This window comes from Canis lupus, chromosome 2 (genome assembly GCF_003254725.2).
Source record: "Canis lupus dingo isolate Sandy chromosome 2, ASM325472v2, whole genome shotgun sequence".
NCBI classification, from domain to species: domain Eukaryota; kingdom Metazoa; phylum Chordata; class Mammalia; order Carnivora; family Canidae; genus Canis; species Canis lupus.
Window position 1 is genome coordinate 71,247,864 of NC_064244.1, and position 24,174 is coordinate 71,272,037.

The 24,174-nt window shown below is 54.7% G+C and overlaps 1 protein-coding gene across 3 annotated transcripts in view; it reads left to right on the plus strand.

Annotated features, from left to right (window-relative positions):
* AHDC1 (AT-hook DNA binding motif containing 1) overlaps window positions 1-24,174 on the plus strand; it is a 66,421-nt gene that overhangs the window by 14,968 nt on the left and 27,279 nt on the right. Inside the window, exon 2 of one of the 3 annotated variants that reach the window (XM_049105709.1) lies at window positions 22,459-22,610. The gene's annotated coding sequence lies outside the window, so the exon portion shown is untranslated. Of the gene's footprint in view, window positions 1-11,379; window positions 11,740-18,239; window positions 18,519-22,458; window positions 22,611-24,174 lie in introns of those variants that run through there. The other 2 variants (XM_049105705.1, XM_049105708.1) reach the window with 2 other exon arrangements.

Genomic DNA, 24,174 nt, shown 5'->3' on the forward strand with positions numbered 1-24,174 from the left:
GTGTAGCTCTGCTGCAGAGCAGCCCCTGACAGTATTTGTCACTGTTCTCCACCACGTCCTTGGCCTTCCTGGCCCCGGTCTCTTCCCCTCCACCTCCAGCCCTGGACACTGTGGCCTTGTATTCTTCTGTCCTTTCTCTGTTTAGCCAACAATTATACACGGAGCATTCATTCAACAGTGTTGACTGAGCACTGGTTATAGGTTAAGTGTTGGGGACACCGGTGACACAGGCCCCTCTCTCATAGGGCTGTCAATTCTGGGACCAATTGGTTTGTTGCTTATCTCACCTGATGAGATTTTGAGGTAACCCTTGATCTTGTATGTTGAGGTCTGTGTAGGAATTCACAAGAGGAAAAATCTGGGGAAGGTGGTCCAGACAGAGGGAACAGCATATGCAAAGCCTGGAAATAAAGTGTGGCAGGAAAATGGGGATCAGAGGGGAAGCTACATATAGGGCAGAAGCCAGAGATGTCACAGAGTTTAGGTGCCTTGCTCACAGATTTGGATTTTGTCTAGTGGGCCACAAGGACTCATGGGAAATCTCTAGGGACAAGACAAGGTGGGGAGAGACTGGAGACAGGGAGGCTGGTTGAGAGGCTTGAGGAGTACAGACGGGAGATGATGGTGGTCTGATCTAGATGAGGGATGGAAGAGGAGACTCATTTAGGAGCAAGGACCTGTGGCATTCCAGTTCTAGGGCTGTGACCTCAGGAAAGTCACTCCAGCTGTAAGCCGGGTCCCTCAGGTGAGGATGGGACAGTATAGGAGCTGGGATCTAGTAAATGCCCAGTCGGTGGTAGGCATTGTTGTTAGCATCACTAGGGCAAGGGGGACATCGGGTGAGGAGGCAATTTACTGAGCACCTATGGAGTGCTGAGTACCGTGCCAGGTGCTGGGGCCCAGAGGTGAGGTGGTCTGCGGCTCTGGGGAGCTCACACTCCCGATAAGCACAGCTCACACAGACCGGAGAGGGCTGAGCATGGGGCACGCAAAGCACTCTGGAAGGCCAAAGGAGGATCAGAAGCACCCAACAAGGTCTGGGTGGCTCGTGGAGGACCTGGCATTGAGCCAGACCCCAAAGAGGCTGACCTAGGCAGAGGTGGAGGGAGGAGCTTCAGGTTTAGGGAACCATGTGGCCAGCAGCCCAAGGGCAGGCCAAGGAGTCTAATCCAGCTGCTGTGTGAGACGCAAGACTGGGGAGTCTTGGGATGGGATTATGGAAGAGAGGCTGGCGGGTGGTCAGCATGGGGTTGAGGTGCATTCTAGAAACCTGATTTGTTGGTAGTGAAGTGGAGTGCCCATTAGAGACTCTGCTGCAGGCTCTGCTGCTATGCCATTGGATGACTTCAAATAAATGCCTTGTCCTCCTTGGTCTCAGTTTCCCCACCTCTGTGGTGAGGTGATAAGTCTTATATAGGAGGGGATTCTGGTATCACGTCCTAGGGGTTGGTCTAGCCAGCTTTGTAGGGCATCTTCTAGCCTGGAATTCTGGGCTTCAGCAGCACTTTCTTAGCATTCTGAGCAGAAGAAAGGAACAAATGGTTCCCCCAGAGATAGGTTTGGGGCCCTCCCAGTGAGGAGCCAGGAGCTTAGCATGAAAAAGAGGCGTCTTTGCCAGGATCTGACTCCTAAGTCCGAGAGGGAACCAGAAGAAAGAGAAGGCCAAGGTCCCTCTTCTCTCCTGCCCTGACCCCATGTAGTGGTAGATGTGGGCCTTGTGCCCAATCCTTGGCCCAAGGGGTGTCAGGACCCTTCCTGCCTGCTAAGGAAGGAACAGGGCTGGAATTCAGGAAAGTGGCCTAGGGCTTGGAATCCCTTGGGGCTGAGGAGCCAGGAGGCCCATCTCAGGGTGACAGAGGCAAGTGAATGCCTATGGGTTCCGCTGTTGATATTTGGGGGTGCCAGGAGTTGTGGTATAAGGCAGGTTCTGGTCACCCCCCCACCCCCCGCCCTGGATCCTAGCTGCAAGGGGCCCTTTAAGCATCTCACCTGTGAGGTGGGGCTGGTAGAGAATTAATTTCCTGTGCTATTTTAATTTTGCTGTATTTAATTCGCTGTTTATTTTAATTAATTAACGGCGGGTAATCCTCTATCCTAACTTGCTGCCGCTGGCTCCTCTTCCTTTTCAGAGGGGTGGAAGGCCAGGCCAGGTGATTGCTGAGTTAGCTGTGGGAGAAGAGAGAGAGAGCCCTGGGGGCATGTCCCGTTTCCCCTTTCCCCATCTCAACCCAGGGATCTTCTCCACTCTCCCTGCTTCTCCTCCAAAGAGCCCACCCCTCCCTCCTCGCCTGTGGGCCCTCCTACTCCTCCTTTCTCTTTCCCCAGCATGGCTTCAGGGCTTCATGTTCAGTAACTTGGTGAAGAGAGCCCTGACACAAGGCCCCTGCTTACCCCCCAGCAAATATACTTTAATGTCAGGGTGGTTGTTTCAAGGATAGGAAGCTTGGCTTGCAACCCAAGTAGTCCTTAGGGGCTACTTGGGAAAAATTTCAAAGAGGGTCTGCTTTTTGAATGGCAGCCCCCTTGCCCACTCCAGTGCCCAAACAGCACACCTATCTATGTGGTCAGGCCTGTAGGACACTAGCATGTCCACCCACCTGTGAACACACCCTTGGCACGTTCTCCATTATTAGTTAATCTTTAGGATGGACCTCTAGGAGAGGATGATCCCCTGTAGAGATGAGGAAGCGCAGCTCTGAAAGGCTAAGTGACTCGCCCAAGGTCACATAGCAACCAAGAGAAACAGGGCCTGGGTTCTGGATGTAATCTGGCTGCATAGAAAGAGTTAACAGTTGGAGGGCTGGGAGGGGAAGTGGCTTGGAGATTAGGGTAGGGGGTATTAGGACCAGGAAATGGGGTCCTCTGGCTTTGGAGGATGTGGGGAGAGGAGGAGTGGGTCCTTGCCACAAGGGGCTTTCCGAGGTATGAGGTCTCAGCCACCTGCTTCCATTTCCCTGTGTGTCTTCGGTTGTCCGTTTGGAACTAGGGTTTGCTCGGTCACTCGCACTGTACCCTACCAGGGGGACCCTTCCGTGGCTAGGTGGAACCCTATTTTTTTTTTTTTTTAACAAACACTTACATAGCATTTACCATGTTCCAGGCACTCTCTAGCTTTATAAATAGATATTCATTTAATCACCTAGCAGCCCTATTATTATCATCCTTATCTTGCATATCAGAAAACCGAGGCTTACGAAGGTGAAGTAGCTTGCCCAAGGTCCCACAGCTTGTACCTGGTGGACAGCCTTTGAACTTGGACCACTGGGATCCAGAGTCCTTGTTCTGAACTACCATACTGCCCTCTCCACTTCATGCTGTGGTTGGGAGATAGCCCTGAATTCCCCAGAGATAGGGCATCCTGGGGGAGCCTCTTGCCTAGGCTGAAAGGGAGATCCACCCACCCTCAGCACCCTGAGTCTACTCGTTGCATTGGGGAAGCAGTCAGAACATCAGGGTGTGCCTGGCTGGGAGGTGCGGATCAGCAATTGGAAAGCCTCCGATGGAACCTGGACCATGCTGTGCAGTGCTGGCTGGGGTAGGGTGGGGGGACAGCAAAGGTGGGCCTCAGATGACACCCTCAGAGAGCTTGCCTTCGGGCTGGACAAACGGTGTCTGAACAGTTACCAGCAGTTGTATAAGATAGCAGGAGAAACACGTGATGCAGAGAAAAAGAATTTTGAGCTCTGAATCCCATGTAACTTAGTTACTTGATGCCTTTCTGAGCCTCTGTTTCCCCATTTGTCAAGAGGAAGTAAACATGGCATTGACTCTATAGGATTTTATGAGGCTCAAATGAGATAAAGTGGGAAGGGTTTGAGTTCAGAAGTGGGGGCTCGGTGAACATCTCTCTAGATGCTGAGGTCCAATTTCTGGAGTAGGAGAGGGTCCCACCCCTGGGACTGCCATTGGAGCAGGTCAGGATGGGAACAGTAAGGATGTGGAAGGCAATGAGAGTCTCACCTTTGGGGTCAGGCTGCTTGGGTTTAAATCCCAAACATGCTGAGCCACTTGCCCTCTCTGGGCCTTGATTTCCTTGTCTGCAAAATGGGTATTATAATAGTACCTCCCCCCATAAGGTGTTATGAGTATTAAACCAGTTAATCTCCTTATTCAGTAAGCAATACTGAGCACTTGCTAGGTGCCAAACATACTACTACCTGCTGCGGATAATAAGTGGTAAATACATGTTAGCAATCTTATTATTGTCATCATCATTCATATTGGGGGTGGCTGTTCAGAGAGGAGGCTGAGGCTTCTAGATCAGGGATGAGTGACACAGTAAAATGCTACAGAAGTAATAACAGGCTGATTTATTATTGAGCACTTACTATGTGCCAGGCATATCAGCTCATGGGGCACGTACTTGTCCCCATTTTGCAGATGGGAAGCAAGTTCAAAGAGGTAGAGTGACCTGCCCAGAGAAACACAGCTAGTAAGGGGTAGAGCTGGAGACTGAGAGACTCAAAAGCCAGGCTCTTAATCACAGAGCTATAAACCTGCTTAAGAGATGGAGTAGGGTAGGGGCAGTGATCCAGCAGAGGAAAGAGGGAGAAACCTGGCCAGGAGAGGGAGAAAACTGAGCGAGACCTCCAAATTCAGGAAACAATGAGGGAATGGACCAAGTCAGCATATGCTCCCCCAGTAGCCTATCCCAGCAGTAAACAAGGCATGAACTCAGGGACAGGAGCGAGTGAAGACCGGAAGAGGTAGCTCTCGAGAAAAGGGCACAGTTGAAAGAGATGGGGAGCCAGCTCAGTCCAGGTGGAGGACACTGTTACTGTATCAGCAAAGGCTCTGAGGTGAGAATGAGGAGCTTGGCTTAGGGCCAAGAAGCGGAGGAAATGGCTGAGAGAGGTCAGAATGAGGGTTGGGAGGACTGATGGCCTCAGGGGCAGAGGGACAGTGACAGCCCTAGGGAAATAGGGAGGGTGACGATTTGAGAGACTTCACTAATGGAGAAATAGAAATAACCCCCCATCTGGACAGGAAATAGAGCATAGTGATCAAGAGGGCAGGCTCTGGAGTCAAATCCTAGCCAGGCTGCTTCCTACCGTGTGATCAGAGCAAGTCATTTGAGGTCTCATTTTTCAAAATGAGGAGTAATGAAAGTACCCATCTAAGATGGAATGATCTGTGAGAATTGGTTAGCATGGCACCTGGCACATGGGGAGCACTTGATTCATTCATTCATTCATTTGCCTCAACTCCCAAGTGCATATTTAGTGTCAGGTACTTTCCTAGGGCACACGGCAGAGAACAAAGTAGATAAAAATCCCTGCCCTCAAGAAGCTTAAATTTAGAGGGTGAAACAGTTAACACAAAAAGAAGTAAAACACACAGTATGTTAGATATTGTTAAGTGCCAAGGAGAAAAATGAAACAGGGAAAGAAAGGGCTTGGGGAAGGCCAGGGTTTTGAGGCGATTGGAGTTTTCAGTAAACTTATAAATGGGGGTTATTTTTAATATTATTCATATAGTAGAGTTTTTTTTTAATGTTTTTCTTTTTTTTTTTTAAGATTTTATTCATTTATTCATGAGAGACACAGAGAGATAGGCAGAGGGAGAATCAGGCTCCCTGTGGGGAGCCCGATGAGGGACTTGGTCCTAGGACCCCTGGATCACGCCTTGAGCCAAAGGCAGATGCTCAACCACTGGGCCACCCAGGTGTCCCCATATAGCAGGTTTTTAGTATAAAGAGTACCTTTCAGTTTTGTAAGGTAGTTTTCCTTCCTGAGAATCACTCAAGGTGTAGGTATTGCTGTCCCCATTTTATAGATGGGGACACTGAGGCTCAAAGAGAAGACGCTGACCCAGGAGTCATAACTCTGAGGACAGTGCTGACTCCCTGGGACTCCCAGGGACAAGGGAGTGTTATTCCCAAAAGTCTAGAGGACCAAAGTTTCATTGAGGTGGGTCAGTGTCCGGGGATGGAGCGGAGCTGGAGAGCAGAGGCAGAGGCCTGCTTCCTGGAGCCAGAGCTGCAGTCAGCACACCCCAGCGTGGCCTGATCAGGGTTAGTTCAGAGAGTGGCTGGACCCAGGGGCAACCCTGAGGGCAGAGCGGGGGCAGCGGGCTGGGCCTGAGACACTGTGTGATTGAGCAAAGGGGCAGAATCTGTCCAGAACTGAGTGAGTGTGTGGGTGGTATGGAGACTGTGGGGGGGGGGGGGGAGAGAAGAGAGGGAGAAGTCAGCTCCACTGACCAGACAGGAGGCCAGAGCGAGGAGGAGGAGGTTTGGTGGGGGCCAGAGCTGGCTGTGAAGGCTCTTGAATGTCCCGCAGAAGACCTCGGCAGCAATAGGGAGCCATTACAGGTTTTTGGAGCAGGGACATTGTGTCATGAAAGTGAGACTGAGGAAGATGAATGTGGCACGAGGTGGAGGAGGTTCAATGGAGGCATTCTGGAGGTGGGGAGCCTCCTGGGGGACCCTCATTGCTGAGCCAGCGAGAAATGGTGAGGTCAGATCCGAGAGACAGCTTAGACCTATGGAAAGAGGAGCCTCAGAGACAAATTCCTGGCCACTAGCCTTCTGAAGTCTGCCTCACATTTTCTGAGGGGCCCTCTACTAATCCTTTTCCATCTGTGTGCTCATTTCCCCATTTGGATTGAACTAAAGACCCTTTTTCCTCTTTTTTTTTTTTTTAAGATTTTATTTATTTATTCACGAGAGGCACAGAGAGAGAGGGAGGCAGAGACACAGGCAGAGGGAGAAGCAGGCTCCATGCAGGGAGCCTGATGTGGGACTCGATCTCGGGTCTCCAGGGTCATGCCCTGGGCTGAAGGCGGCGCTAAACCACTGGGCCACCGGAGCTGCCCTCCTCTTTTTTTTTTTTTTATTTTAAGATTTTATTCATTAATATGAGAGAGAGAGAAAGAGAGAGAGAGGGAGAGAGAAAGAGAGAGAGAACGCGCGTGCGAGCGTGCACATGCACACGTGAGGGGGGGTGGGAGGGAGAAGCAGACTCCCCGCTAAACAAGGAGCTGGATGTGGGACTCTGACCCTAGGACCCTGAGATCATGACCTGAGCCAAAAGCAGATGCTTAACTGACTGAGCTACCCAGATACACCCAAGACCTCTTTTCTTTTCTAAACATTTGAGCTAAGGATCCATTTTGAGAAGATGATAGGCCTTCTCTTCAGAAAAAAATACAAAAACAAATTTGGGTTAAAATTCTGTGAGGTTTACAAACCTGCCAAAGTCCATCCATGGAACCAAACTAGATGATCCATAGTAATAAAAATAGAAATAGCAGCTAGCACTAAATGCTTGTTATGGGCCAGGGGCTGGGCAAAGTAATAGACCTCATGATCTTGTTAAGTCCGGTAGGTAGGTACCGTTATTACTATTCTGACTTACAAATGGGGAAACTGAGGAAGCCTAGAGAGGTGGAATGATTTGTTCAAAGTCAAACCTAGAATGGAAGCCTGGGTCTGTCAGCTTGAGAGCCCAAGATCTTCACCGCTAAAATTAAGGCAAGAATTCTAGAATGGGGGAAGGGGACATGGCAAGGAGGGGGCAGATGTGGGAGGATTTTCAAAGAAAGCTGTGGAAAAGCAGAGCTAGAAGCAAACTGTGGGAAAGGGGCATAATGGTGCCACTCAATCCTGAGGTGACAGGCATCCGGTGGTTGGAGGTGTGGAGCTAGAGATGAAGACTCCATTTGAAGCCTGGTCTAGCTTTTGGGGGGTTGGTATCTATCCCGCATGACTCCCAACTAAGTGACCTGCTCTGGAGCCAGCTGGGAAGAAGTAGGGTGTGGGGCTACCCTGTCTTCTAGGTCAGATTCTGCTCTGACTGGGAGGGCTTACTCCTGACTCTTTGACTCCGCTTCCAGTGCTGTCCCTGAAATCAACCCTCCTTCCCCATTCCCAAAGCCACTGAGAAGGGTCATTGGGCTTTGATCCCACTAGGGGAGTTCAGAAGTAGAGACACCCTTTGCATCCCAGAAAAGAGCGCTGGGGCCCATCTCCTGAGATCAGAGTGGAATCTGGAACCCAAACAGCATGTGGTGCATGTTAGGTTCTGGTTTAGACCCTAAACCAGGAGGAGGTGATCTAGATTAGACTAGACCATAGTATTAGGCTGGAATCTACATTTATGGTGGGTTGGATTTGTTGGTCATTTTGAACAGAGTTTGGCAAAGAGTTGGATAGTAAAAAAAAAAAAAACTTTAGGCTTTGTAGACCACTGGGTCTCGGTCATGAGTACTCAACTCTGCTATTGTACTTTGAAAGCAGTCATAGAAAATGCATAAATGGATGAGTATGGCTGCATTCCCATCAAACTAGAATCATAAAGACAGATACCAGGTTGGATTTGGTTCTCGGGCCATAGTTTGCCATCCTTTTATCTAGAACCTCATTCTTCCTAAGGGTGTCTAGTCTAGATCTTAAATCTTACTAGACAATGATCTAAGCAAATAAGGTTGTGGTGTCAGACTATAAATAAGGTTGATTAACGTGGAAGATGATATAGATCCACAGTCTTGCTGGGATCTAGACATTGGGAATTGGTGAACAAGAAATGTACTAGACAGTGGTTTAAAACAGATTATAAGCCATAATCTCCGGCTGAGCCTAAATTCACAGAAAGCTGAGGTGGGGTGGTGTGGAGTGGTGAGATTTAGACCAACACATAAGGTTGTGGTCTGAATATAGGGAAGTGGGTGAACTAAAGCCACACAGATATTGATCTAGAGCAGGCAAAGTCTTGGCCCTAAGCCAGAGTACCATATGATCTAGAACAACATTGTCCAATGGAAATGTGATGGGAGCCATATATATAATCTAAAATTTTTGGTGTCCACATTAAGTAAAAAGAAATAAGTGAATTGATGTGAATAATGTATCTCCTGTAACCCAATATATCCAAAATATTATCATTTTAACATAGTCATTATAAAAAGTATTGAGGTGTTTTTTTTCTTTCATATTTAGACTTCAAAATCTGATGCATGTTCTATGCTTGCGGCACATCTTAATTCCAACTATCCACGTTCCCAGTGCTCAGTAGTTAGTTTCTACCATATTGGGCAGCATAGGTTTAGAAATGGACTTTTCTTTGGGACCAGGATCCAGAGGAGTCATAAGCCAGAATGATCTGGAGTAAATAGAGGTTACACTCTTAGCAGACTTGAACTAGGTGTTGACTAGCTCACTCTGAGAGAGCATCTTTTGGCTCTGGGTTGGGAGTTGGAGGGGGTCCCTCCTTTGTAGTCCTGACCAGGTGGCCTCCAGCTCTTCCCTCCCTCATCGAAGTGTCACCTCTGAATCTGGAGTCTGGTTTGGGCTGGCAGGTGGGGGTGGGGCAGGGTAGCAGCTGGACCCTTGAGGGAACAGGAGCTCCACCCCTCCAAGCCAGCTGCTGCCAGCCTTCCTGGACTGGCTCTGTGGAAACAGGGGGCCCAGAGACAGAAATAAACTGCCAGGTTTCCGGGGCGGAGTGGGGGGCCTGCCAGCCTTTGTGCTTCCTTGCTGGAGGTTAGGGGGGGCAGGAAGCAACTCCATGCCCTGTCCTAGGCTGTTACCCCTCCATGCCATCTCCCCTCATCCCCAGGTGCCTCCAACCTCCATGGCTAGGCAAAGTCTAGAATTTAGTGGACTAGTGAACCCTGTGGGCCCAGAAGGCTGCTGGGTCAGTCCCCTGGGAACAAAGGGTGATTCCCTGGGGCCCTGGACACAGCTTTGTGGCCACGGGGATAGTGCCTGTGTGCTCATTTCTAGGACTCCACCCTGGGAACCCTGTTAGCTGCTCCAGGGCAGAAGCAGAACAGATTCAGAGGGCTGCAGTGAGGTATTAGACGAGGAATTGGAAGATCTGCGTTGGATGCTCACCTCTGCCACTAACTACCCAAAGGCAACTTTGGGCAAATGACACTTTGAGCCTCAGTTTTCCCCACTATAAGAAAGCGGGCTGTGTTTGTCCTGCTTGTCTCAGGGCACTGTGGTTCAGTGGCTAGCTCAGACTCTGGAGGCGAAGTTTATCGGACTCTGGCCTCTGCTAGTGTGTGACCTTTGGTAGGTCAGTTACCCTTCCAGGGCCTCAGTTTCTTCATCAGCCAAAGGGGGATATTAACCTACTTTCTGGGAACCTTATATTCAAGTGAGTTAATGCATTTAGGGCAAGTGCTCAGTGTTGGCTATTACTGTCGGGTAGTTGATAAGTTCAACTGGGTTGTAAGGGAAAATGCATTATTCAAACGTAAGGGGTTCTTTCCCTGGAAAGAATTCTCTCAGAGCCCCTCATTTTATGAACGGAAAAACGGAGGCCCCCCGAAAAGGAAGGCATTTTGCCCAAAGAGAGGCACACAGCAAGCAAAAGCCGTATTTGGTACCCAGGGTATAAAGCCAGGTGGCACATCCCCAATGTACAGGTAAGGAAATCGAGGCTGGTGATTGGCCGCTGGCACACAGTGGCGCTGTCCAGTGAGGCCAGAGTGCGCCGCTGGGGAGGGAGTGCCCGGCCGTCGGGGCTCTCCCGGGGAGGGGCGTGCAGGTAGCGGGCGCCCGGGAGCCGCAGCCCAGCCAGACGCGCTATTAATAATCCCGCCGCTCCGTCCCGGCCGCGCGCGCAGGTCCGGGCCGCCGCCGGGCGCCTCCCGGGCCTGGGCCGGGGCCGGAGCCCGAGCCGGATCGCGGCGGCCCTCCCCTTCCCCCGCCACGTGACCCCCCCTCCCACTCCGCGGGCAGCCGAGGGCCCGGGCTGGCGGAGGGCGGGCCGGGGGCCAGGAAAAAGCCGAAAACACCGAGGCTGGGCCGCTCCCCTCCCGCTCAAAATAGCCCCCGGCCGGGGCTGCCACGCATTCCGCCGGGCCCGGGGCGCGGGAAGGGGCGGCCGGCCGGGCCCCCGCCCGGCCCGACGTGGCTGCCTCGCCGGGTTGGAGGGGGGGACGAGGGCGGGCCGCGCGGCCGGCCGGCATGTGGCTCTCCTTCGGGGAGCCTTGGCAGCCCGGGCTGCGCGCTGCGCCGGGATGATGGAGAGCTTCTGGAATTTCCTGCAGCTGGAGAGCGCGGCCGGCCGGGGGAGCGGGCTGAGCGCGCGGCTCCGAAAGGGGCGCCTCGCGGCCCGACCCTAGGGGGCGCCTCCGCGGCGAGGGCTGCGGGGGGAGATCCCCTTACCCGCCCCAGGCCGCGGGAGCGGAGGGCTGCGCACCTCCCCTCCCCCGCCGCTCCTTTCGGGTCTGGCGGGGGTCCAGTCCCGCCCCTCCCGGCCTGGGCGGCGGAGAGGGGCCAGGTGCAGGCAACGCCCCTCCCCCAGCCGCCTGGTTTCCCTCTCGGCCCGTCACCTCCTCCAGGAGTCAGAAGCTCCGCGGCCTCATCTGGGAAGGGGGGGGTGGCAGGGATCAGGGGGCAGCGCGGGCCTGCCAGGTAGCCTGAGAGGCGGCGGCGGCGGCGGCGGCGGCGGGAAAACTCGGAGGCGGACCGTTCGGGCCCGAGAACGGCCGGGCTTACGGACCACAGCCTCCTGCTCGAGCAAGAGGCGCCCCAGGGCTCCTAGGAGGGAGGCGAGGCCGTCCTCTCCCAACAACCCCCTCCCCAACTACCCTCACCCCCCGCAACCGCGGAGCCGGTGGGGGGGAGGCGCGGACGTGCCTGAAAAATCCTGGACAGTTTTCTGGACGTTGGCGGCAGCTTTCTTTGGGGGCGGCTCCTGCACCTTGCAGGTCCTGAAGTCCAGAAAAGGGCTCCCGGGAGGGAGGGGGTTCCCTTTACAGGAGCCCCGAGATCCGGGGGAGTAGGTAAGTGACCTCTCAGGGCTCACTCTGGGCAGCGTGGGGATGGGGAGGGAAAGAGGTCTACCTTGCCCTTTGTGGGGGAGGGGAAGGGATGCTTTCCCACACTTTGCTAGTTCCAATACCATTTGGCCTCCGCACACTGTTGAACCGTTTGGCAACTCAGGCGCCTCCCTCGCCTGGGGTGGACTGCCTCTCCCTCTGCCAAGGGTCCCTGTTCGACTTCCATTTCCTGCCCCAGCCCAGCACACCCTCACTGTGTTAAACAAAAGCAGTGGAGGTAGGCACAGTTCGAATCCCTCCTCTGCCACTCACTGGCAGTGTGACCTTGAGCTAGTCCCTTCACTCCTTAGTCCCTTTGCTCATCTCAAAAACTAGATAATAGTAGGTCGGCCATGGCCTTGTGGAGCTTAAAGCTGCACAATGTTGAAAGCAATTACCATAGTGTCAGCACATAGTAAGGACAGGAAATAAAGGGCACCTGTGTAGCATACAATCTCATTCAGAGCTCTTCAAGTATTTGAATACCCCTCCCCTCTAGCAACCCTGTGAAATTTGGCTTCCCAAGGTAAGTAGTGACTCGCAGTAAGGCCCAGGAGGATGGAAAGATGTTGGTTTTATTTATTAAGTGTTCACTTATTCGCTGAGGACACAGTTAACATTGTTCTCAACTAGCTCCAGACTAGGGGAGAGACATCTAAATTGGTGCTGGGAACTGAAGACTAGGACTGGTCACCAAACTTCGTTAAAGCTGGAAGGGTCCTCAGAAGTCCTTCCTGCTACGTTAGCTCTCAGTACAGGTGGAGAAACTGAGACCACCAGAGGGGACCTTGTCTCCTCACAGTACTCGTTCTGCTGTTCCTAAGGGGTGGGATAGGGCCTGACAGAGAGCTCTGGGCTGGGGGAAGCTGGAGCAGCCCCTGGCCTGGCTCCCTAGGGTAAGGCCTAGGCAGGCTGAGAGGCTAGTGGAATTCTGCTTTCCTCTCCCTCCCATCTCTATGCTGACCTTTCACTCCACCTCTGCTAGAGTGGGTGGAGGTGGAACCCAGATACCCAGATTCAAATTCAGATCCCTGTTGGCTCCCTCCTCAGCCCAGGATGTTGGGCCTGGGCCTGGGCCTGGGCCTGGGCCTGTGTCAACTCCCACCCTTCCCTCCCCCCCATGCACCCCCCCCCCCCCCCAGTTCTCCCTGTTTCCTGTTGGATTGGCCTTCCTTATGTACTGGAAGGAACTCAAGGCTCCATTTGTTGTCTGTGTGAACTTAAGCAAACTACCTCGCCTCTGTGAGCCTCAATTTACTTTTCTGCAAAATAGAGTTGACTTAAAAGCTACATAGCAGAACACCTCTTTCATGAGCATCCCAGAGGCTTCCTGGCAGAGATTTATTTAAATAATAAAAGGCAGAGATTCCCAAGTATCTACCAGGTATGGAGAATAGCTCAGTCTTCCTTCACCTTTGGTTCCAGGGATGAGGCGGGGTAGGGTGTGGGAGATGAGTATCCACTGGATCATTTTGGCATGGTCCAGATTTGAGGACATTTATGTGGCCCAGATTCCAGGGTTGCCAGGTGCCTGTGTCTCTGAATGCACTGTTGGGCAGTTATCATGAACTCCCCTCTAGGACTGTAGACTCCTTTTCCCATCAAATCCAGCCCCACCTCCCTCTGCTTCCAGTAAACCCTCCTGGGCTGCCTCTACCTCCAATCCGTAGAGAGCTCTCAGTGAGGGACTGTGGAAGAGAAAGGGGCTGGAAGCCACAGTTGGGCTGTGTGACTTAGGGAAGCTGCTTCCCCTCTCTGGGCCTTGGTTTCCTCCTGCATAAGCAGAGGAGGCTTGGATCAGTGACTCCCTGAGGCACCTTCCAGCTCTGACAGGCTGTGTTGACTGATGTATCCTAGGAGATAGGAGCACACAGAACCAAGTCAGATGGGAGATTCCTGTGGAGGTATCCCCACCTCCAGAAGACTGGAGTGCCTCCCTTCCCCAGACACAGATTCAGGGACGCTGGCCGAGATTGTGGTGGGCAGAAGGGACATATCACCCAAGTGAATGGCATCACCGATTCCCAGGGCCTAAAAACAAGAGCTTGCATCCATCAGAGCTGTGAGACCGCCGGCTTCTAGGGGAAGGGAATGTGTGTGTCAGTGACCAGTCCAGCCTCCAGGGAGTGGGGGATGCGGTGTTCCAGGCAGCTAGCTTGTGGGATGGTGTGTCCCGAAGAGCCATTGCAGGGGTAGCATATTGGGGTGTGTGCAAGACAAGAGCTGGTGACAGTAGAGAAGGAAACATAGATGAAGCCGAGAGCCAGGCTTGGGGGTCAGGGCAGGCAGTTCGGGGAGGGCTCCAGCCTTACCAGGAAAATTCAGCACAATCTGACACAGTAGTTTCGCCTGTGCCTAGATCTGCCGGCTTGTTTATAGGTGTTGAGCTGAACTGCACTGTTCTGAATTGCCAGTTGTCATGTTCTATTGTAGGGGTATCCGTGTAGGGGTGTTGTCAAGGTTTCCTGAACAGTGAGTGTCTGGCTGTTTGAGGGGTATGTGTGTACAGGATGGTATTTATCGTCCAGCAATAGGCAGCTCATGTCCATTTGGGGTGCTTATCAGATTGTACTAGAGGCATCAGTTCTGGCTGTTAGAAAGCTTAGGCTACATTAGGGAGATTGCCTGGCTGTAAAGGAAGGTGTTTTCAAGCTGTGAGCAAATCCTGGCCATGTTTTGGGTGCCTCTTCCCCCTCCATCTCTTCGGGGAGGGAGGTCTCCTGTCTTAATCAGTGCCTCCGCAGGTAGGCAAGCAGGCAGTTGCTAGCCTGCTCACACTTGCAGTAATTTTACCACGGTGCCTAAGTCAGGAACAGGCGTGAATTGACCTTTTAACCCCTTCCCCGCCACAGGATTAGACTCTGTTTCCTGTTCAATCTCCTCCAGAACCAGTTCCATCCCGCCTGGGGGGCCCCCCCAAGGAGCGGATAAGCAACCCCCCCAATCTCTTCTCTCCTCCCTCCCTTGTCGAGCCTTGGGGGGGCCCCCGAGGGCCAGGCTGGTGCAGGGTCTGGCAGGAGCTGAGGGCCCAGGCGGGAGTGATAAATATTGAAGAGGAGGGATTTCGGTGTGGGCTGGAGCAGCTGCAGTGGTTCGAGTGTCACACTATCTCTCCCCAGGTTTACTGACCCATTTCCATTCACGCGGCTGCTGGTTTCCTAGCAACGGCAACAGTCCCCCCAGAACAGGCGGAGTGTGTGTCTGCCATTAGCGACTGCCGCAACTGTGTCAAGGTTACCCCGCTCCCTGCAAACCCACCCCGGCGGGTTTGTTTTCTGCCAGCGCCTGGCACTCACAGTGCCAGCCAGGGAGGGGGGAGGGGAGGGGGCTGGGGGCCAGCCTAGGGGCTTGGGTGGGGGTGGGGGCCTGAGGAGGAGCTGCAGTTCCCGGTCCAGTGGGAGCCAACTTGGACTGAGGCCGAAGCAGCTGCCCCCCCCTTGGCTGGTGGAATTCCTGAGCCCGAGGGGAGCAGGGGGCGGGGCTGTCCCTCAGCCCTGACCCCCGAGATTCCAGAGCCTGGGGGGAGGGGTGTGGGCCGAGGGGCCTCCGGGAAGCCTGCCTGATCTGACCCCACCTGGCTTGTTCTGCTCCTGCCCTGGCTTCCTCCCACTCCTGCGCAGCAACATGCTCTTCTCTGCTCACAGCTCTTTGTCCCAACCTCTGTGCCTAGTCTCCCCCATCAGACTCCCCAGGGCAGGGTTGTATTTCTCCCATCAGACTAGGGGCTCCTGAGGTTGGGGTTCATGATTTGTTCTTTCCTTCTCTCCCTCCTCAGTACCAGCCCCTGTCTGTTTTTCCAAATGTCATGGGAGATGAGATTAAACAGTTGGGGTGGCAAAGCATAATTTTTCTTAACAGAGCCTAGCAGGGCAAGTGCCCTTACTCCATCTCCTCAGTGAAGTCCGTTTTGCTGGCACCCCCCTCCTCCCCACAGCACTCAAATGGGAGGGGCCATTGGAAGTAAAGTTACCTCTCCTTTTCATCCTGAAAGCCCGAATGCAAAGGGTTAAAGCAGTTTCGCACACACACCCCCACTTTGCCTTGGTATGTGAGCTCCCCCAGGCTGGGGGGATGGGAGGATGGTGGGGGGGGTCTGTCGCCTTATAGCCACTCGCGTGGTCAGCTCAGACCTGACCAGTCAACATTCCTGCCCAGGAGGACTGGGGCTTGAGGTGGAGGGGCAGGAGCATGGAGGGGGCCAGGTTGGTAGGAAGGGAAAAGTGGGGTACCAAGAAGCGGAGCATGGAAGCATTGTGCAATATATACCCCAGGAAGCCTGGATCTCCCTCCCATTCCTGTAGGCCTCAGTCTCCCTGTCAGTCTTCCCGGTTTGCACCTGCCAAAACATTCCCGTGATCCACATAGCTGTGATACAGGTACAGACCTGGTCCCAGTTCTAAACAAAGAGAAGAGTGTGGCAGAAGCGGTTTCTGACATGCAGGGCAGCACAGAGACTTCTGGGTGACTTTCTGGTGCTTGGAGGAGGTCGGCTGGGTTTTTGGCTGGGTCAGAGGCTCTGAGATCTAGGGTACAGAGCAGGCTGTGCTAGACAGTAGATAGAGACCTGGGCGGAGCCCCAGGAAGCCTGGTTCTCTGCCCAGCCCAGTGCCTGACTCCCGTGGCCTCAGTGTCCCCATCTGAGGGGCTTAAGCCTGTGGTCTTTAAAAGTCCTCCTGTCCTGGAAGTCAGTGGCTCTAGGTTAGGGGTGAGGAGTGAGGGGCAATGGTGTGGAGGGATGTGGGAAGCTGCCAGCTCAAGGGGGAGTTTGCAACGCGATCCCAGAGCGAAAATAGCCCAGGTCATTTTCAGCTGCTTAGGCTGAGGGAGGTATCTGATCCTGGCAGGGCAGGGCAGCTTGGGCAGGGGGTAGGGAAGAGCATTCTGTAAAGCTGTCTGGGAAACCGGACCCCAGGATGGAAGGGTGGGGAAAGGTTGGCATGCTCAGCTGGGCTTCCTAAGACCCTGTGGGTCCTGGCAGCACCCTGCCCCAATGAAAAGAGAAGGAATGCAGAGGGTTAACAGGAGGTGAGGGCTGTACTCTGGGCCCCCTTTGGGTCCTGGCCTGGATGAGGTGAAAGGTCAGCCCCAAGGAGTCCAAGCACAGCTGGGGAAAGAGTAACCTGATCCTTCTCCTCAGCCAGGCTCAGGGGATCACAGAGCCGCCTCCCCCAGGAAAGGTGCTTTGACATCCCCAGGAAGGAGTTTGTTTCGACTTGTTCTCAGCAGGGGTTGGGGGCTAAGGGAGGATCTTGGCCCAAGGGGTCAGGGAGAGCTGCAGGCCTGGTGCCCCAGCCAGTCTGACAGTGCTTTGTCATCCTGGGGTCAGGGGAGGTGGAGGTGAGCCTGCTGGAAAGGTTAGAGGTGGCCTGCTCTGGCCCTGCTCTCACTCTCGCCCCATTTATAATGACTGCGGGCCAGCCTTAGTGATGCAAAGCTTAGGAGGACGAGACTCTTTACCCCCCTCAGCACACAGACACTGAGGAGTGAGAGAAGCAGCCTGGTCCTAGACTCCTAGACTGTGACATTGATGTGTGTTTGGGGTAGTGAATTACACCTTGACTCTGAGGTGGTTTTGCTGGCTGTGTGTGTGTGTGTGTGTGTGTGTGTATGTGTATGTGTGTGGCGGGGTGTTAGAGTTTAAGGTGGTGTGATGATTGGCAGGGGCTCTGAAGTCAGGTTTGACTTGGGTTCAAATCCTTGCTTCTGCCTTAGGCGGGCTAGTTAACATAAACTTCAGTTTCCCCACCCGCAAAATGAGACTAATACCATTCCCCACAAAGGGTAATGATAAGGATTGGCAGAGAATAAGTGCTCAGTAAAAAGGAACCTTAATGGGTTTCATTTTGTGCTAAGGTCTCACATGGCATGGTGACCCTAAGAACCTCGAGGTCTGACTCTAGAGCAGGAAAGAGTTGCTGAGCTACAGATGGTCTGAGGGAGAGGGTAATTAGGAGAAATGTGACTGGATCAGTGTCCCCAGAGCTGCCTGTGAGGCTGTGCGAGTATCCAGGTCACTCAGGGTTGGATGGGGGTGAGATGAATGGTGTTGAGCCTGTGGCAAAGGGTGGTTGGGGCACCCTTTCTTAAAGCTGCCCTCTTGGGCTGGCGACACTCCCCCCCCCCCACGCCCCACCCTGGCAGGCTTTGTGCAGCAATGTGTGGGTGTAGCTGTCCCCGGAGTGTGGCTGTAGGTATGTTTGAGAAGGCGCAGGCATCCCAAGAAAGAACAAGTCGCCTTTTGTAAGCATCCAGCCCGAAGCTGGGCTGGGCCCTCTCTGGGGGATCCCCTGTTTCCGCGCCCAGCTCCCCGCCCACGGACAGCGCCCCAGCCCCGCCCGCCACCTGATAGGGGGCGGCCAGGTGGCCTGAGCGCCCCCTCCTGGAGACCGTACTTCGGGCGTGGGGCAGGGGTCTGGGACCTGGGGCAAGGGGAGTGCCCGAAGCCATGACCCCGCCCCTCGTGACATCATTCCAGGTGCTACCAATCTCCGGGAGCCCTGCCCACGAGCGCCCCTCCCTCCCCTCCAGGCACCAATCTGCTATCCCGAGGCGCAGTGGGTGGAGGAGGAGGCCGGCCGGTTTGCGGGGCAGGGAGACCACAGAAGGCCGCCTTCCTGCTCTGGGAGGGGCTGAACAAGCGATGCGACCCTGAGATCTTAGAGCTCAGCTCCCCTTGAAGGACCTCACAAGACCTCCTCTCTGGAGCACTCTACCTCCTTGCTCACCTGTCCAAATCTTACCAGGTACCACTTTCTGCAGGACAGCCTTCCAGAACTGGCCTCTCTGGCCCCTCCGCAATCTTTTTTTCTGATCACCTACACCCTTTTAGTGACCCTCAGTGATAATGGGATACCAGTACTGCTACTACTAACTGGCTGCAGTCCACTGGACAGTATACCGTGTGCAAACTGCTCCGGTTTTTCATGAAACACCTTACCTGATGGATCTCAGATTGTTTTCTTGGGAGTTCCTCTGGGCAGGGGTTCCAGACACAGCCTAGCTCAGAATAGGCGCTACTGAATGTAGAGGATGGATGATAGATGAGGCAGGCCACAGAGGGGGAATACCCAGAAGTCCCACAGCAAGTAGGTAGAACCACCAAAACTAGAAATGGGGTCTCCTGGCCCTGAGTCAGGTTTTTGGTTCTGGTGTGTGACAGAGTCAGAGGTTGCACAGAAAAATACTATGGGCCTTTCTCTAGGAGGGCCTTTGCTAGCCCCCAAAGATGACAAGAGCCCAACGTCTGTCCTCCTTTGCAACCTGTACACCTACATTCCAGAATCTCTGACTGCTGAGAGGCAGAGGTGGAGATGCTGGGGGAACTGCAAGGGCTTTTGCAGGCCAAACAGGCAGTTCTGGGCTGTACTGTGGGCCCAGTAACTGGGGGTACTGGTTCTGAGGACATAAGGATTTAGCTTGCAGGTGGGAGGTTCCAAGTTGGGCAAAGAGGAGTGTTGGGAGCCAAAGTATGTGGGGGTTCAGTGCAAGAGAGGCAGAGATTATGCTGGGCCAGCACTCCCAGCACCGAGCTGGCCCAGTGGAATGCTGGGAGGCCCGGGGGATGGGGCCAGGCAGCCAAGGTGTCTCCGGTGGCACAGAAGCAGTTAAGAGCTGCCTCAGCCCGTTCCTTCAGACAATTAGTGACATCTCGCTTGACAACACCACACTGAGCCGATGCAGACCTCAGCCCCCCTCCCAGCCCCCCCACGGCCGCTTCAGCTGTTTATTCTTGGGCTTTAACAATTGGGATTCTGACTTGGAGGAGCGGGCGCCCCGCGCTGCCCTCTGACCCTCCGTCGCCTTGGCAACTGGAGCCCGGTAGGCCTGGGCTCTGCGTTAGGATTACAGATCCTGAATTCACAATCTTGCTGCTCCCCTGCAAGCAAAAACAGCAGCAGCAGCATGCAGGATCTTCAGCTAGACTGGAGGGGCTGGAGCCGGAGGGTCCCTAGGGGCTAGCCTGAGCCCCGGGTGGGAACCTGGGATACCCATAGGCGACCTGTGGAGTAGTGCCCGCCGCCCCCCCCCCCCCACACCCACCACGGGGTGGAGAGAGGCCCAGAGCCCTCTTGGGCCCCAACATCTCCCATCCTGTCTCTGGAAACTTTCTTCCTGGTAGAGCCCCAAGGGCAGGGGCGAAGAAGCTTCTTCATTCCCCCTCCCCCCCCCCCCCCCCCCCCGCGCTTTTCCCCTCAGTCAGCCCCCTACCATGCCCAGAACTCCAAGTGCCAGCCGACTGTGCCCCTGCAGTGCCCGCAGCCATGGCAACAGGCCCCCCTCCCTCACCGGCTCTGCTCCTTCCCCCCCCCCCCCAGCCCCCTCAGCAGCCAACTGCCCCAGCTGAAATCGGAGCCGATGCATCTGTGAGCCTCATGCCCAGACCCACATTCCATTTCTGTCCTCTGTCCCCCCCACCAGCTCTGGCGACGACATCTCCCCCCCTCCTCATGCCCCCTCCCTCCTCACTTGGGGCTGTCCCCCCCACCCCCTCCCACACACTCTATCACTTAATGTCTTCCCCTTCTTCCCACCCCGTTCTCTGAGTGTGTCTCACCCTCTTCGACTGTCTCTGTTGGTCTCTGGGTGTGTCAGACCCTGTCTGTCTCCAGCTCCCTGTGTCCTTAGTTCTCTGTGCCTTGCCCTGTCAGTGGCAGGCTCCTTCTCCATCTCTTCCCCTCTGTGTGGATCTTGCTCTCTCTCTCTCTGTCTTTGTCTCTGCCTCATCCTGCCTGTCTCTCTGTGTCTTTGTCTTTTTCTTCCTCCTGTCCCTCTCTTCTGAGTCTCTTTTGCTGTGTTCCTTCCTCCAGCATCCTATCCTCTCTCCCTCTCTCCCTCCCTCTCTCTCTCTCTCTCTCTCTCTCTCTCTCTCTCATCCCCTCCCTCCCCATCTCCTTCTCTTTCAGCCTCATTCTGCCCCATGTCTCTTGCCCCCACACTCTTCCTTGAGCTCTCTCTTCCTGAATCGGTTGCCTTGCCTTGCCCTTGCCCTACCTTTCTTCCTCTTCTGACTGTTTCCACCAAATACATAGATTTTTTTTCAACTTGTCTTCCTCTGTTTTCCATTTGATGATTTCCTCAGGGTCCCGGGTTTGGTACAGGGTTGGGGGCCCTCCAGAGTCACCTCGAAGGAGCCCCCTTTCAAATAGGGGCCAGATGTGCTGGCACCCCATTGGACATCTGTAGTTGAATCGGAGATGGGCAGGGGAGGTTCTAAGGTCATTTCCTACAGGAAATGGAGTGTCAGAAGCCAAGAGTGCCAACCCTCCATTTCCAGAGTTTTAGAGCACAGGTTCCCATCCATCTAGTCTACCTTCGACCACCCCAGGTCAGGCAGAGGGTAGTTCCAGGGACCCAAGAGCCCCCTAACTGTAAGGACTCAAAAGAAGAACGTGTGTAGTTGGGTCTCACAGATTCCTGGGATTGGTCTCCTCCCCTGCTACAGTGATGCCTGTCTCCCGCTATGCCTCAGTTTCCCCCAGTGGCACAAGGTACTACTACCCATGTTCTACTTCTGACTTCTTTATAGTACTTTGAACTCCTGGAACGGTATTAAAGTTATGCGGAACAAGGAAGGGGTAGAGTGACTGCTGCCCCCTTGCTCACCAACACCAGGGCGACTCCAGCACAGAAGAATCTGTCTCAGGGCAGGGATAGAATACAGGTCGAGTCCCCTTAAGTATGGAGTGGAGGGCAATGCCCCTCCCCCAGGATGACCAGCCCTGGCTGTAAGGCCCTCCCTCCCAGTCAGGGTGGTGGCCTCCGGCCCCCCTCTGCCACCCCTCTTCAAGGAATGAACTTGGAGTCATGGGAAACAGGCCCTGGCATGGGGGTGCCAGGTCTCTAGGGCCTAGCCCTCGCTTTCGGGTGTGATGAGACCTGGTCAGGCAGACAGTTCTAGGACCCTGGGGTCTGGGCACTACTCACCAAGGGGCCAGGCGGGGGAGTAGGGGTGCTTGGGGGAGGCGGGTTGCACGCAAGGCATGCTGGGCCCCCTCGGTGGGTGGGTGGGGGGAACAAAGCTGGCATCGAGGCCTCAGCTAAAATTAGCCGCTTCCCTGCGCGGGAGCGAGCATGCCTGCCAGCCGCCCAGATCGCCGCTGCCTCGGCAGGCCATCTGTCGCCACGTTTCGCTCAGTCCCCCAGGGCTCCCCAGCTCCAGCCATCCCCAGGGGCTAGAGGGACTCTGCTCTGAGACTGTCCCTGGTCAGGGCTCTGAGCTCTGCTGCTGTCATGCTGTGTGACCTCAGGCTGGGCCTGTCCCTCTCTGGACTCTAGCACGATGAGCGGCCTCTGGGCACTGACCTCCCGGGTACCCCCAATATTCCAAGCAGCAGATACAGGCACCGGTCATGGGTGGGCTGGGTTGCGGGCTGCCTCCCTCCCTTAGAGTTGGCCCTTTGGTCCAGTGTTTGAAGACAAGCCAGGTGAGGTTCCCGGTGAAGGTCGGGATGTATGACAGACTCCTTTCCTTTGGTCTTCACTGGAGAGCAGGGCAGCTCTGTAACCAACACCCCAACATCCACTCCGTAATCCCTGCCCCCAGCTCATTGTGGATCTCCAGGCAGTCTTAGAGAAACAACCCTAGGTGGGAAACCAGGAGTTAGCTAGAGGCCAAGTTCAGCTGATACTAAGTTGCCCTGTGGCTTGGACAAGTCTCTCACCCTCTCTATTTTCCCTCCTCAGTAAGAAGCTCCCATTTTTGGAGCACCTGCCCACTTCATGTCACATTGTCTTGTGAGGCTGACATCATCCCTACTTTACAGCTGAGGAAACTGAGGTACAGAAAGCTGAGATCCCTTGTGAGGAAGCAGTGGAGCCAGGGATCGTCTGGATTGGTGGGTTGTCCTTCCCATGGCCCGCAGTGCTCTGCTTGCTGGTCTCCAGCCTCAGCTTCTCTCTGGCACTTTCCTCACCACTGCCCCTTCCCCCTCCCCATAAGCCATAGAGACTGAGCTGCTGCTCCAAGGTCACTCAGCTTGGCCTGGGAGGAGCTCAGACTTGAACCCAGGCCTCTTGGCTCCTGGCCTCCCTCACTCTCTGGCCAGCAGGCTGGGCCTGTTCCCTGGGTGAGTCATGCCCCTGGACTTTGGCCTCCTTGTCAGACTCTGTGGCCTGAATTTGGAGAGGGGGCCTTCCTAAGGACCTGGGGCTCCCCGGCAGCAGTGCAGTAGTGCAGGTCTGAAGCTGTCATCACACGCCCTCTTGGTCCTGGGGCCTAAGGGCATGATAGCAGCAGCCCCCAATCTACCTCTCCACCACCCATCTCTGAGAAGTCTTAGAGGAACAGCTCCTCGGGCCTCAACAACAGCCCTCCCTCCCCGGCTCATTCTGCCCCTTCCCTAGATAACATTCAGTTAGAAATGGGGCAGGGGTGGCAGCCTGGGGAGATGGCATTTCTAGGTTGTCTGTGTGCCCGGGCAGCTTCCTTTCCAGCACTCTGTCTCCCCCAGCACCAGGCAGCTGAGTTACCCAGGAGGGAGGCCACAGGCGCCTCCCCTCCTGGTGTCCAGGGACCAAGGTCACGCCCAGAGCCCTGTGCGTCTCCACCTCCTCCTGGGGCCAGTGGTGTTTGTCACTGGGGCAACATGCGGCTGTGCCCGGCTCTGGCAGTGCTGGGGTGACATTCATGCCCTGTGAGCTGTGACGCCTCTGCAGGCAGAGGACGGCACCACCCAGCCTGGCGACAGTGATGGGGGAGCAGTGGGGGTGGGTTGTCACCTGTCTGAAGCAGTGAGAGGGGTGATATGTCGTGTACCCATCTGGTCGTCTGAAGGGAGGACTCCTGGGGAAGGGGTGAGGCTGTGTCCCTGACTCGTGAGGTTGGGGGGGTCTGTACCTTCCTCACACCTGGAAGGTGAGGTGTGTGTCAGAGAGAGAGAGAGAGACAGCTTCTCTGCATTTCACATCCCATTGGTGGGTGTGGGAGTTCCTGGCTGTGTGTTGGTTGTCACCTGTGTCCCTGTCTCTTGTTGTCTGGGGGTATTGGATGTGCCCATCTCACTGGGGGAGTGATAGGTTATGTACTTAGCTCCTCCTGTTAGGAGGGTCTTCACCAACCCATACGCCTGTCTCTGACTGTTGGGGATGTGTGAGATGTCACCACGCACCCATCTCATGCTGTTGTGGGGAGTGACATGTGTGATTATCTCATGCTGTTGGGAGGTTGTCAGTAACTTGGGAGCTTGTCTCTCACCCTAAAGAGACAACATGTTGCCCAGTGGTATGTATGGGGCCCACTGTTGGCAGGGCCTCCCTGTACAGATGCGGACCACAGGGCCCCCAAGAGCTGGCCAAAGGAAGCATTCGGAGCCCTGAGCACAAGGACGATTGTGGTGGGTTGGGGGGAGGGAATGGTCTGAGCCCCCTGTGACCTTCCTTCTGGACCTAGGTGCTAACCCT